We start from the raw sequence: 13,152 nt of genomic DNA, 5'->3' as shown, positions 1-13,152 counted from the left end.
AAAAAAAAAAAAAAAAAAAAAAAAAGAAATTTTTGTTTTGTTCTTAAATGACAATCTGGAAAAATTACTGCAAAAAATAAGTCTATCTTATTTGATGCACTAATTCTACACTGAAGGGGTTCCCTCCCTATACTGGTGGGTTTCCCCATTCCCTTTTAAAGTAATTTCTCCTCTCTCATTATGTATCAGGTCTCCAATACTGTAGAGCAGAAGATATTTCAGCTACACCTACCCACATTGCCCTGCTGTGCTCAACATCCACAGACAAGCATTTGTTTCTTATCTAGCTGTGCTACAGGAGTGTGTTTCCAGACCCCCATTATTCCCCCTGTGCTTCCACTACCATCCCCTGTTCAGTAAACAGAGTGGCCACCAAACAGCAATTCTACGAGGGCACATTATCATCTCCTAGGCAAAAGCCACACAGCTAACAGCTGACATGAGTCACTCAGAGACTGGTGAAAGTATTCATCACTTGTACTACCATCTTCTACTTCTGGAAACAAATCTCTCCACAGCCTGGAGTCCTCTGGGGCCAGAAGACTCAAATTACAAGTTAGAATTTCTCATAATAAGAAAGAAGTACACCAAATTTCATCAGAAATCATGCTCCTGAATCCCATGGCACTTTGTAGTCTCTCTGCCATATGATGATCCATCTCACCACATATACAAAACTTCATCTTCATTTTTAAAATTATCAATCAATCCTCACACTAAAAGATAACAGAAATTTTCCCATACAAAAAGTATTTTCTGTAATAATATTCTCTGCACAAAAGAGTTTCATTTTGTGGAAAAAGGCAAGCATACAAGCAAAAGCAAACAAGTACAATCCAACCAGGATGAAATCCCTGTGAATCACAAAACAAATCCTGCAAGCTAACAGTATCATTGGCTTCACATACAATAGCCACTCCACTGTTGAGCCTGATCCTCTAGGACCCTCAGTCTACAAGTGACCTTCAAAATATCAGCCTGAAAACTAAAACTTCCCAACACAATGGTTGCTTATGTCTCTGAATTTCCCATTATGCCTCATACAGCCAACCCTCCTAATGACCTAGCAGTATTTCCTCATCAAGCCTAATGATCTCAACCATTTCTCCTACTTCACATCTCCATCACTACATCGACCATCTTTTCTTTATTTCACTAAAACATTTACAGAAGGTAAACACTTAGAAAGGTAAACATCTAAAAAAGGCAAAGAGAAATTCACTGAGAACTATGCAAGCATTCCCAAGGATGATATTGATTCTTGGGATGGTGACCTACTCTGCTCTCAGCATCTATCCACTAGGTAAAAGGTTCAAAACTAGAGATGAGGGTTGTTGCTACTCCCACTGACAAGTATTTACCTTAAGCTAAATACTTCTGCCAGACGTGGGTCTGCTGGTCACCTTGCTAACTGTGCAACTTTCACATCCTCTCTTCCCTGCACCAGAGCAGCTGGTTCACTAAGTCAAGCTGAATCAATTTCTGTCTCCAAGAACACTTGTTATTTCATCATTTGCCTTCAGCACTTAGCACGGAGCTCCCAGCATACTTTGGACACAAAGAACAGCCTTCCCTTGCCTTGTTTATTGAGGGTTGTAGTGCCCCGGTCCACTCGGGGGGTTGAGGGGAAGGTAATTTTGAATTACTTTGGGCAGTGCGTGGGAGAAATAATTCCATTCCCAGGAATTCAAAAAGAATTAATTTTTACTTAGGAACTTCGGGTCACCCATGTGGAATAAGACACATGGCAAAAGGAGAATCAGTAAACTTCACAGCATTCAAACATTCTGTGCAAACTTTTAACTCAGCACACCTTGAGAGAACAAAGCCCTCAGCCGGGCACTGATCGAGTACTTAAGCGATACCGCACAGTGTGGCTGGTAACTTAATGTGTTGCAAAGGAGAAAAGAAGAGAGAAAAAGAGAAAAGTAGAGAGAAAAAGAGAAAAGTAGATGAGAAAGAGAGGTAGATAGTCTCCACCCATGGATCCCCAGGGCAGTGGGACGCACTGCGAGGTGTGCATCTCGCTGTCCTTTTATCCCTTCCCTGTGCCCAGGGCCTGTCCCAGTGTGAGCTCACACTTGTACCTGCGCTTTAGGCAGAGCCAGGAGCTTTAACATCACCTCGGGGCTTGCAGCAAGGCCATGTGGTCGACCACCACTATCTCAGGGCTCACATCAGAGCCATGCAGTCACCGAGGCCATTCCAGTGCAGACCTGCAGTTACCTGCCAAGGCTCACGGCGCTGGGGGGGAGCAACCACGGCCCCCACCTACCCAGAGCTCAACCCGTTCCCCCCACCATTTTCCCAGCTGGTTGTTTTGAGCCAGATAACTTTTCCTCTGGTCCCTGACAAGGGTTTGTTGGGCAATCACAAAGGAACTAAGCAGGAAACTGCTTTCCAACACTGCTGGGTTTTTTCTTTTCGTCTTTCTTCCCCGACCTCCTGCCCACCCCGAAATCTGAAGCACAGGCATGGTTTATCTGGAAGCGCAAGTGTGGTCTGTAGTTAATGTGGATGACTACAAACCAGAGCTCATGTAGGTGTATGAGAGGGAAGGAGAAAGGAAGTTCGAGGAAAGAAAATGTTTAAAAGTAATTATTATAAAATCACATGGATTAGAAATGTAAACTGCAGATGAAAGGTTATCCTTTCCTATTTGTTATCATGTTCTTTCAAGGGACCCTGGCATTCAGCTCTTGGTTTTTGGCTAGAAAACTCCCTAGTCTTAATTTTAATGAACTCATAAAACAGGAGGGGGATGATACAATACTCTGCACAACCTCTAAACATCATGAATGATTAACACAAAATGACAAATGAAAGGAAATTCCACGTAAACTGTCTATCTATGAATAAATATTCCAGCTTAGAGGTTAAGTAATACCCCAAGTGGACCTGAGTTCTGGATGAATATTGCAACAAAGACATCCTTATCTTTCTGATTTTACTTTACTTGGTGGCGTTTTTTTGAGCAGATTCCTTTATAACAGAAGCTGGGTCAAGAAAAGGATATGTATTTAATGTCACTGAGGATATGCATTTAATGTCACTGAAAAGTGTCACTTGGATTCAAACTTGTGTATTGTTTGCTTTACAATCAACTGAGTTTAAAAAGAACCCTGAAAATCTCCAAGATACCCTTGTAATACCTCTGCTTCAAAAAAAGTCCCCAAAATAACCTTTAAAGGCATAGCTCTTTTTACAAGCAAACCCAGCCATAAACACTGTACTTGAATCAAGAACCAAACACAGAGACCTCTTGAACTTCTGCCATGAATCATTACAGAGCAGAATGCAGGCAGAGTCTGCCACATATCCCTGGGATATGCTGGAGGAGCTGTGAGAGAAATGAGGTTCAGTGAGTCCTAGGATTAGTGCTCTGATTTCCCAGTTCAAAATACAAGAAGCCAGCAAAAGCTTGTCTTCCTCTCCTCCACACTATATTAAAACTCATAGCTAATTACTCCTGCCCACAAACCTGAAATTGCCTGCACCTCGACTATTTCCCCCCCATCTACAACAGGCCAATGGAAAAGAGAAAAAAACTGAAATGGCAAACAACATGGTTGAGGGTTCATCAAGAGTTATGTGATATTGGTGGTAGACAGTTACAAATGTTCTCCTAAATGCTGGGGCAAGGAATGGCAAGGAAGGCTGGCAGTAGTTTTGACAAAAAACATCAAAATCACCCAGAGTGGATGGAGTGTTTCAGTGATATCAACATTACACAAGAGGTCTGGGCAGCCTGGAACTGTACTCTGGGAAAAGCCAAACAGAAGCAGCAGCTGTGCCCTGCATGGATTTGCTATATCCACTGGCACATGATATTCTGTGGAAAGTCATGGGGCCTGCTCCCTGCCAGACCCACAGGGAATGTGGGTGTATCAAGACTCTCCATTGAAGGGCCTGCAGTGAATACTGCAGCTTCCTGCTTTTCCTTCTGTGTGTTTCCAGGATGACAGCCAGCACAGAGACCTCCTGTGCTATGGCATCATTCTGTGCCTCTGTGTGAGACATTACTACTGTGATTCTGGGGAAGCTGAAGCAAGGAGAGTCACTTAAGTTCCAAACCACGGGGAAGGATTTTACCTTTTTTGACTTGACACCTGTACGGAGCAGGTATAAGCACCTAGCTACCCCTCCAATAGGAAAGGAGTGGCAGTATTTTCTGGAGAATGACACCTTTTTAGGTATCTCAGCAAAAGAGTAAAACCTCCACAACTTGCAGCATCCAGGTGTTCTAGCTGGTAATGCCTTTTTGAGCAAGGAAGTCCTTGGCCTTTGCCTGCTTGAAAAATATTGCTGCAAATGACACACAGCAAACATACAGAGCCAATAATTCCATGGAAACTGCTGCCTATTGAACACTGATGAAAATCAAACTGCCTGTGTCTTGTATGGCACCACCAGCTCCTTTTTCAGTCCTGACCAAGCAGTTCTCAGTTAGCCAAAGAATGCAAAAGGTGTGAAGGATGCTCTTCCTCCCAAGCCTGTCTGTGTATGCTTGGCCAACCCATGAGAAGACTTATTTAAAAGAAGCAAATGGAAGCTATGCATCAACTGCAGCTAGCACAGGCTAACAACCAAATTACTCTGTTTACTGTAACCTCTATGCCCAGAGAAGTTCTTTTGTTCATAAAATAGCATCAGTCACTGTGGAGTGGAGACACAAGAAAATGCCAGACTATATATATATATATATATATATATACACACATATATTTTGTCACAAAACCTGGGGCCTGTACATACTATTCACTTTAATTATGTTTTTAATTGATTTGCGTATTACAGTACTGCAGCTTCTGTAGATCAATGAATATATCAATATTAGGTGTTAAATAAGAATATTAAAAGGCTCCTCTAATGCATAATTTACTTCATGGCAAACAATAGCTTCTGCTCAGATCATTACTATTGCAAATTTGGAACCTTATCTCAAAGGGTTTCCCTAATGCATTGCCTAGAAATTAAATTATTCATAAAAATATGATTTACATGATGATTTTTTAATCCAAGTTGAGTAGCACTATGGGAATGTGCTATTTTCATAACTGGATGAGTATAAAAACTTGAGGGGAACATAGCAAGCCCCGAGTTAGAATGTATTTATTTTGATTTTGTTACTTGTATCTCACTAAGTGTCAAATTTCCAGCTCAGGTCAAGATTTCATGGGCCAGGAACTCTGCAAAGCCATTGTAAGGAAAATGTCCCTGGCATAAAACCGCTTGCAAAACAAACACATGACAGAAAATGGGGAAGCAAGACCCCAAATATCATCATCCCCACCTTGAAAAATAGGGATGGAGATGCAAACTGCTGGAAGTCACAATGAGTTAAGCCAAGGAGTCTGAATTACGGTGAGAAAATGGAACTGGACTCTATTAAATATATCATAAGATATGATCATTGCTTACAAAGGGAATATTTCTGGTACTAAAGGTCTCATTAATCTAGTGAAAAAGGCATGACAAGATCTAATGGCCAGGAGCCAAAACCAGGCAACTTCAGAGGCATGAAGGGTGACCACTTCTAAAAAGGGAAAGTAGGCCATTAGAGTTCCAACACTGGTACTTAGGAACACAGTGACTTCTCCAAGTCCTGAAGGCACTGAAATAGAGCTGAATGTCTGCCTAAAAAGGCAGAGATGCTGCATCCCAGAAGTCACAGGCCTCATGCAAGAATCACTACTCATATTGCACAGTCTGTGGTCATACTCAGCGTCAAACTCTTCTGGCTTTAACTGAGTCAAGAGCAAGCTCTCAAAGGCCAACCTTTTATCTCAGTTACTTCTTCTCAGAGATCACATAACCACCACTGAAAGGAAAACCAGGAATTAACAGTTGCAATCCACGCATACCTGCCTTATGCAGGGAATAAGAAAGCATTCAGCAGGTTCCAAGACAAAGCTGTCTTGCTCAGGCAGTTTAAAATCTGCTAAACAATCTGCAGGTCTAGAGCTAAAAGCTGGCTTCAAGAAATTCAGCAGGGAAGCAGAACAGTTTCCCCTCCAAATTCTACTCCCAGCTACTACCACCAACCTGCTGTTTGACCTTGAATAGTCCTTCACTTCCCCAGGACTCTCTCTCTGTCAGCCTTTGCACGCCTTGGGGAGCCTCGTGTGACTCTTGCTCTACATATGTGCCATGCCTAGCATAGCAGGGCAAAAGGCTCTTGGCATTTCCACAGTACAAATGCTATTACTAGTACCATTCACAGACCAATCCTTCTCCAGCAGTCACCATGTGGCTGGCTGTCACCTCACTGAGCTGCACAAGTCCTGCTTTTGGGAACAAAAGTCACAGCAGTGCTGTCCCAGGAAGGATTGCTCAGATGTTGGTGACAGGTGTTGATCTCTTCTTTGCATCAAGCATGGAACAAGGTTGCCCCCCATACGCTGTTCCATAACACCACTGAAATCACAGGCATTGCCTTCAGAGAGCTTGGCCTCAAAACTCACCAGTCTCCTGTTCTATACATGGTCCTTTTTTGAAGTAGCTGTATGGACACTAAGAGAAGGAGAGGAAAATATAGTATTGTAATAAGGAAGAAATCAATGGTGGAGATTGATTTGAGATCCAGCTGCACACTCTATCATGGGACAAGATGAAGTTTATATCATTCCATTGCAATAATCTGACCAGCTCAAAGGAAGTAAAAAAGGGCAAGTTTTGGCTTTTGGTAGAGTCTGTTGGTTGGTTTTATTTTATGAAGGTTTAGTTGGTTGGTTGGTTTGGGGTTTTTTTGTTTGGTTGTTTTTTTAAAATGCCTGTCTTATAACTGCCCTTATGAGCAGAATAAAAATTACCTGTAAGCGGCTTCATGATCTGCCATTCATGCAGCCCACAAGAAAAAGAGTATGTGGTTTCTTTCAATACAAGGGTTTGGACAAAGCTAGTCTTAAAATATTGAGAGCTAACTTTCCACTCGAGTGCCTTGCTGCTCGGTCCTAAATAATGGCTACCAAACAGGAATGGGTGGTGAAGAAACAAGTTTTAATTAGCTGTACAGTGAGGGTCTTTGTCCCACAGATAGATTTGATTATAGCACTGATAACCTTCACAGGGCTTGTTATCACATTACACTCTGCCATTCTTCTGAGCTGAAGAAATTTTCCACACACCCCAAACATACTTAGCAGCAGTGAAAGAATAATGTCAAAAGTCCCTTCCAGATATTTTGGTGGGATTCTTCTGTTTGACTGACTTCACTCAACTGGGATGGAGCCAGGAAAGCTCAGTGGTGGCACTGCAAAGTAGTGAGTGATATCAACACAGATCTCTGCCAACTGCATGTTTATAGGGCTTGTTTTTAAACTTTTTTATGTGGTATCGAAGTACTCCATGTTAGCTCCTGAGAATAGGATCTATTAGCTACAAACCAATATACTCTGCATAAACTCAGACAGTAGATACCAGCACTGATATTACCTGACATGCTGTAACCTTCAAGCATCACCCACTATATTTTACATACCCCAAGCTGTCATATAATTAATTGGGCAAGTCACATAACAAAAAGCCTCAAAAATGGAGCAAGTTGGTTTGTCCATGACTTCAGTCCTTCCACTGTATTGTTGTGCACTTGTGAGAAGTACACCTAGCATTCTGCTTCACTCCCCCTTGCTAGAGGCCAGCATATGGCACCAGGCAAGGAGAAAATTAGAATCTCTGTTCTGCAGCAATATTGGGAACAGAAAGGGTTTGGATTCAGCAGAAGGCTTTTTGTATGAAGGTAAGTGATCCTGCAAATAAGCATAAGCAACTTAGATCATTCATTTCCAGTTAATGCATCAGACAAGAACGAAGCCTTCCTGCTGTACTTAGATAAGTAGCTCTAATTTAGTAGGACTCAGACAGCAGTCGTTAACAGCAGGATTCCTTCTCCCCTTCCAAAGCTGGGAAACCAGAAACCCCTTCACAAACTGTCTCCCTAGAGCATACAGGGGATCTGATCCTCATAGCCCATGCACAGCTTACACTGCAGGTATAACTTCACTAGGGGATTAGCTCTGGCTCACAGCAGGACAGTTGAGAGTAGGCTCATGCTTTGCCATCTCATCCTTTCACTGCTGCTGGGGTGTATGGAGCCTTCAATATGCTTGCAAGGAGGCTGGCTCCTGTAGTTATGTCTTATCTGCTATAAAACTGATAGGTGGCAGACTGCAAAACTGGTAGCCTTGGTAATTATATAAACATATGCTGAAACAGACCTAAGAGTCACATTTTGTTTACACCCATGGCTTCATCACTCTACTGACCCTGTGACATCCCTGGGGGAGGAAGAAAGCAATGGCCAGTGACATCCCTAGACAAAACAAAAATTGCCTCCACTGTCAGGTGCATATTCCTGAGTGGGACTGGGGGGAAAAGGCTTTTTGTTCTGTTCCCTGTATGTCCAAATATGGACATACAAAGCAAGGAATAAAAAAATTACACATTTGACTTTTTACTTCGGTCTCCCCTGAGTTATAGCTGCTGTTTGTCTACATGGCAACACATCATTGACCTTCCTCATACACTCTTCACAAGGCCAGATTATTGCTACTTCACATACCTTGGCAGGAAGACTGGGCAGAAGTTTCCTCTCCTTGCCTCACCTCCCTGTTGGGGCCACTCATTTCTGTGGGTTTCCCACCCAGGATTCTCCAAATGCCTTTTTGCTGGAATTCAGTGGGTCACAAGCTCCCAAAGGGATGACTCAGGGTTTCTGAACCAGTGGGGGTAACACATGCCTCTCTCTTGTAAGAGGCAGCCAGAACAGTTATTCTGAGCACAAGGACAACATCATGCTCCTGTCAGCCAGACTCACTCTGTCTCAGAGACTGCAAGGTCACAGCATCTCTAATGGATGCCTGCTAGTCACACACACACTCCTGTCTGAACCCTGCTATTGCAGATAGTACAGGGTGGTCTAACCTCAAGAGCTGTGGGGGATGGATTTGGGTTTACAACTCTCCCCTCCTGCCTTCCTCTCCATGGGTTGCATCCTGCCTCAACCCCCCAGCAGTGACCAGCACTCTCCCTGCCCCACCACAGCAGTGGCTGCCAAGCACAGCCTTGAGCCCTTCCACACAACACCAGCAACAAGGCACTGCCACAGACTGTGACAGGATGGAACCCACAATGCTGGGTAAAATCTCCTGGACATCTGCCCCTCAGTAGCACCTGATTCCCATCTGCCTCCAAAACACACATACCTCCTGTCAACACCAGCAGCATTTGGGCTTTGTGTTGGAGGACAAGCTCAGCTGCTGGAGTGTGCAGTTGTAGTTCAAAACAGCTGTTCTCCATCTCCTCCAGGGCAGAAGCTGGTGGGCTGGATGGATCAGAGCAGAAGCCTGGAGCTGGTCTGCAGGCCACCAGTTGGACCACACGAACACTTGCAGTGGTTGTGGCAGGCAGATCCCATCTCCAACGGCGCCAAGGCAACGCAAGGCTACCCCTTCAACCAGGGGCTTGTAATCTCACATCTGCAACACACATACAACATCTAGTCAGCCTTTATAAATTAAGCTTTTATTACAAAGTTCTGTTTATGGAGCTATTCTGAAGCATAATCCTTTTTTTCTAGGAAAAGATTTTAAAGTTTTGCCTTTTCACACTGTGAAGAAAAGAATTATTTTCCTCTCTGCCCTTTCTTCCTGCTGCTGAATTTCCATTAACTCTTCTGCACAGCTCTGTCTGACTGTTTGCATTAATTACTCCCTCAGTCTCTCTCTTTCTGAAGAATTAAAAAAGTGTTTTGGAGAAAACCATGGAATTGAGCAGAAGTCAATGAAAAGCCTAGTCTGGGATTGTTCAGCTCCTTAAACATCAGTTTGAAGCTGTCTGCCTAAGACAGACTTACTGATGGCAAGACCAAATATTCATTTTCATCCCAGTGTTGTGCATACTTCTCCCTTTTTGAAAAAAACCTAGAAATTACTGTGATGGAAAAGCAAAGCAGACAGCTAAGATCACAATTACAGCAAATAATTAACCACTTGGGAATTAATATACCTCTCTGCAAATGTTTCTCTCATATCAATGCCTTTGTCAGATTGAGAAGTATGGCAAATCAAATAGCAAAATAAGTTTGATCATTGCAAGGTGGGGGAAGAGAATTCAGTTGAGATGCAAATTCCAGCTTCAAACTGAGGAACACTTTCTCTCAGCCTTGTAACATCGCATAGCACATTTTAATCATCTTGAAACACCCTAAAAGACATAATTTTGCAACATCATCTGTTAGGTGGATCTTCAGGTACTAACAAAAATATTATTAGATAACTTCAGGGAGTTTGACTTTGCCAGTAAAAGTCATCACATGCGTTAGCCATTTTCACATACAGCCTTTATTCAAATCCTGTAAAGGCCTTTCACTCCAATACCAGAACTATTACTATTACAAGAAATGTTTTGCTGAAAAAATCAGCAGAACCACAAACTGCTATATTGCACCTTAAGCTGAAGTGTGAGTCCTCATTTTCAGGAAAAGTTATCAGGAATTTTCAGACTTTCAGCAAGGTGATACTCTGAAATTCTTTCCAGCTTTAACCCACTTCCATTCTTGCGGAATAGTTTATCTTCTGATGTATTTTTTTTTAAAGCAAGAGACAGAACACTTTAGAACTATTCCTTAACTACACTCCTTTCTGCTCCAGTTCCAGTGGTTTTGCCACCGCTTGCATTGCTGATTGAGCCTTTCTAAGCAGCACTGTGACCACACATTTGGCTCTTCACACTCTCTTTACTTGATCTCTCCCACATCAGAACATACTGCTTTGGTCCTCAAAAACAATTTGCTAGAAACTAATATGACTTAAAAATATATATGGCTGTAAAGCATAAGATTAATACTGGAGTGCAGAAATCAGAATGTTGTATTCTAATTAGTTGGCAGGTGGTTCGTGATCATGATAAATTTCATACTCTAGTTGACACATTTTCAAATGTTAATGTCCTCTAGAGGAATAAACTGTGTTGTAATGACTGGAATAATGGCTTCTAAGGTGAGCATTTGGCTTATTATGGTTTCAAACCCTGGCACTCAATGTACATAGGTGTTAGGCTATGCACTCTACAAAAAGGAAATCATTATGATCATATAATGAAAAAAAGAAGAGGTTTGAAGAAAATGGCTTGTGAAGAGGATCTGAATCATGGAGAGAACAACCTCCTTCATCAGTGTGAAACAATAGTTAATCAAGTACTATATGTAACATAGCAGACAAGTACTCACAGGCATCCCAAAAGCCAGTGTTCTGGATAATTGCAGCAAGTTTCTTGCTGGTCACATGGCTTCAGCAGAAGTAAAACTACAGTATCCTGCTTCCTTCTCTCCTGCACTTTCCCTCCCACACTCACTGTGACCTGGTTTGTTCAGGGCAGATTGCACAAAAAACAACAAGCAAGAGGAAAGTTGTGCTGTACATCAGTCCCATGGCAGCCAGTAACCAATACAAGAAAGGAATCCGTTGAGAAGAAACAAGGACAGCTTTAGGGATTGCCATTTTTGCACTGTAACAAAGGATCTGCATTTTTTGTCTTGTGGATCATCAGCTCTTTACAGGCAAGTTCTGTAACTCCACACTTTTCTTCTCCCCTAATGCTCCCACATTCTCTGCTCACAAAAATGTGCACACACAAATATTAAAGCCTAAGCCAGCCTAAATAATTGCACAATGCAAACAGCACCACAGCTCCTACAGAACCAGCATCATTCCCCAGACTTCTTTTTGATGGGGATACAGGTCCCCTCCAAGTACTTTCTCAACACCCAAAAGTTCCCATGCAGAACTATGCAGTAGCATTCTCCTCTAACAAGCTACTTCTCATCCTGAGTGGAATCAACCCAGTTTGCATCTACTGATGATCCCTTGGCCATGGATATATCCTTCTGTCCTCTCAACAATAACTTGTGTTTCAATGTCAAGGATACCACAACAATTTATGCCTTCCCAAGACAGGCAGAATCATCTGTTCAACAGCAGTCATGGCCTTATTTACTCAGCTATTGCATAATCCTACCTTTGCCCCCATAACATTGCTTTAAAAGTGTCCTCTGTCAAGAGCTACTCTGCAATCAACATTGCAGAGCATATGTTATTAATTAAGTAATTTTACAAAATTAGAAATACAAATCACATTGTTTTCAACCAAAATAACAATCTACCAATTATTCTGCCAACAAAAATGACTTGTAGCTTTTGGCAGGTCTTTTCCCTTTGGCCATTGTTTTCTTAGTTATTAACAAGGTTACAGTTGGTCCTTTTGATTAAAAAGCTTTTTGGCCAGAATCACTGCTATGGGAAAACAAAACCTGAAATTCAATATCCTTCTAGAATTCTTTTGAAATTTGATCTCAGCACCAATGAGGGAGGAAGGTGAGGGGCCGCAGGGGACATATTTTGTAACTTTTTCATTCCAGTGTAAGATTCTTAGAGACGAGGCAAATAGAACTAGAAAGCAAAAAAAAATTGCGAAAGAAAAAAAGAGTATGCCTGTTCACTTGTCTCTCTGTAAGGTACACATCATCTTACTTAGGAGCTGATTGTAACATTAAACTTTAAAAAATATTTATTAGATTCATGGATTTTACAAGCTAGAATAAGGCTACATAGTGAGGTGTATCTCCATGACTCACACAAAAGCAAGGCATCCCCATAGCCCTAGAAGATACTTTCAGCTCTTCTAAAGGAAAATAAAATTCAGGACAACAGAATCCATGGTCTTGAACCAGAAAAGACTCTATAAAAGGTATATGAGTGAACATATATAAAGAAATACAATTTTTAAAATTATGATTTTTAATATGAACAAAACAACAACATAATTGATTGCAAGAATTGGAATTCAAGACAAGACCTGATTCTGCTAAACATAACTATAAAATCCATCCTTGCCCTTTAGCACTTAGCACTATGGGTGCTGTGGAAGTAGTTTCATCTTGGAAAGATTACTTAGAAGTGCAACAGGGCAGTGCTGTGCTCCCACTGAGGGAAAGCTTAGTGCTTAGTCCTTAAGCAAAATTAAAGTTCTATGCATATGAGAGCCTACATAAGCAAGGACTAGCTTCACCTTCTGTGTAATACTGCAATAAATAATATCAAAAAAGTGAGGGTGGAGGGGGCAGTGTACTTAGCTCATTACTTCAAAAGAGGTTAT

Source organism: Acanthisitta chloris, unplaced genomic scaffold (assembly GCF_000695815.1).
Source record: "Acanthisitta chloris isolate BGI_N310 unplaced genomic scaffold, ASM69581v1 scaffold15162, whole genome shotgun sequence".
NCBI lineage: Eukaryota > Metazoa > Chordata > Aves > Passeriformes > Acanthisittidae > Acanthisitta > Acanthisitta chloris.
The sequence above is the reverse complement of the archived record's forward strand: the minus strand, read 5'-3'. Positions refer to the sequence as shown.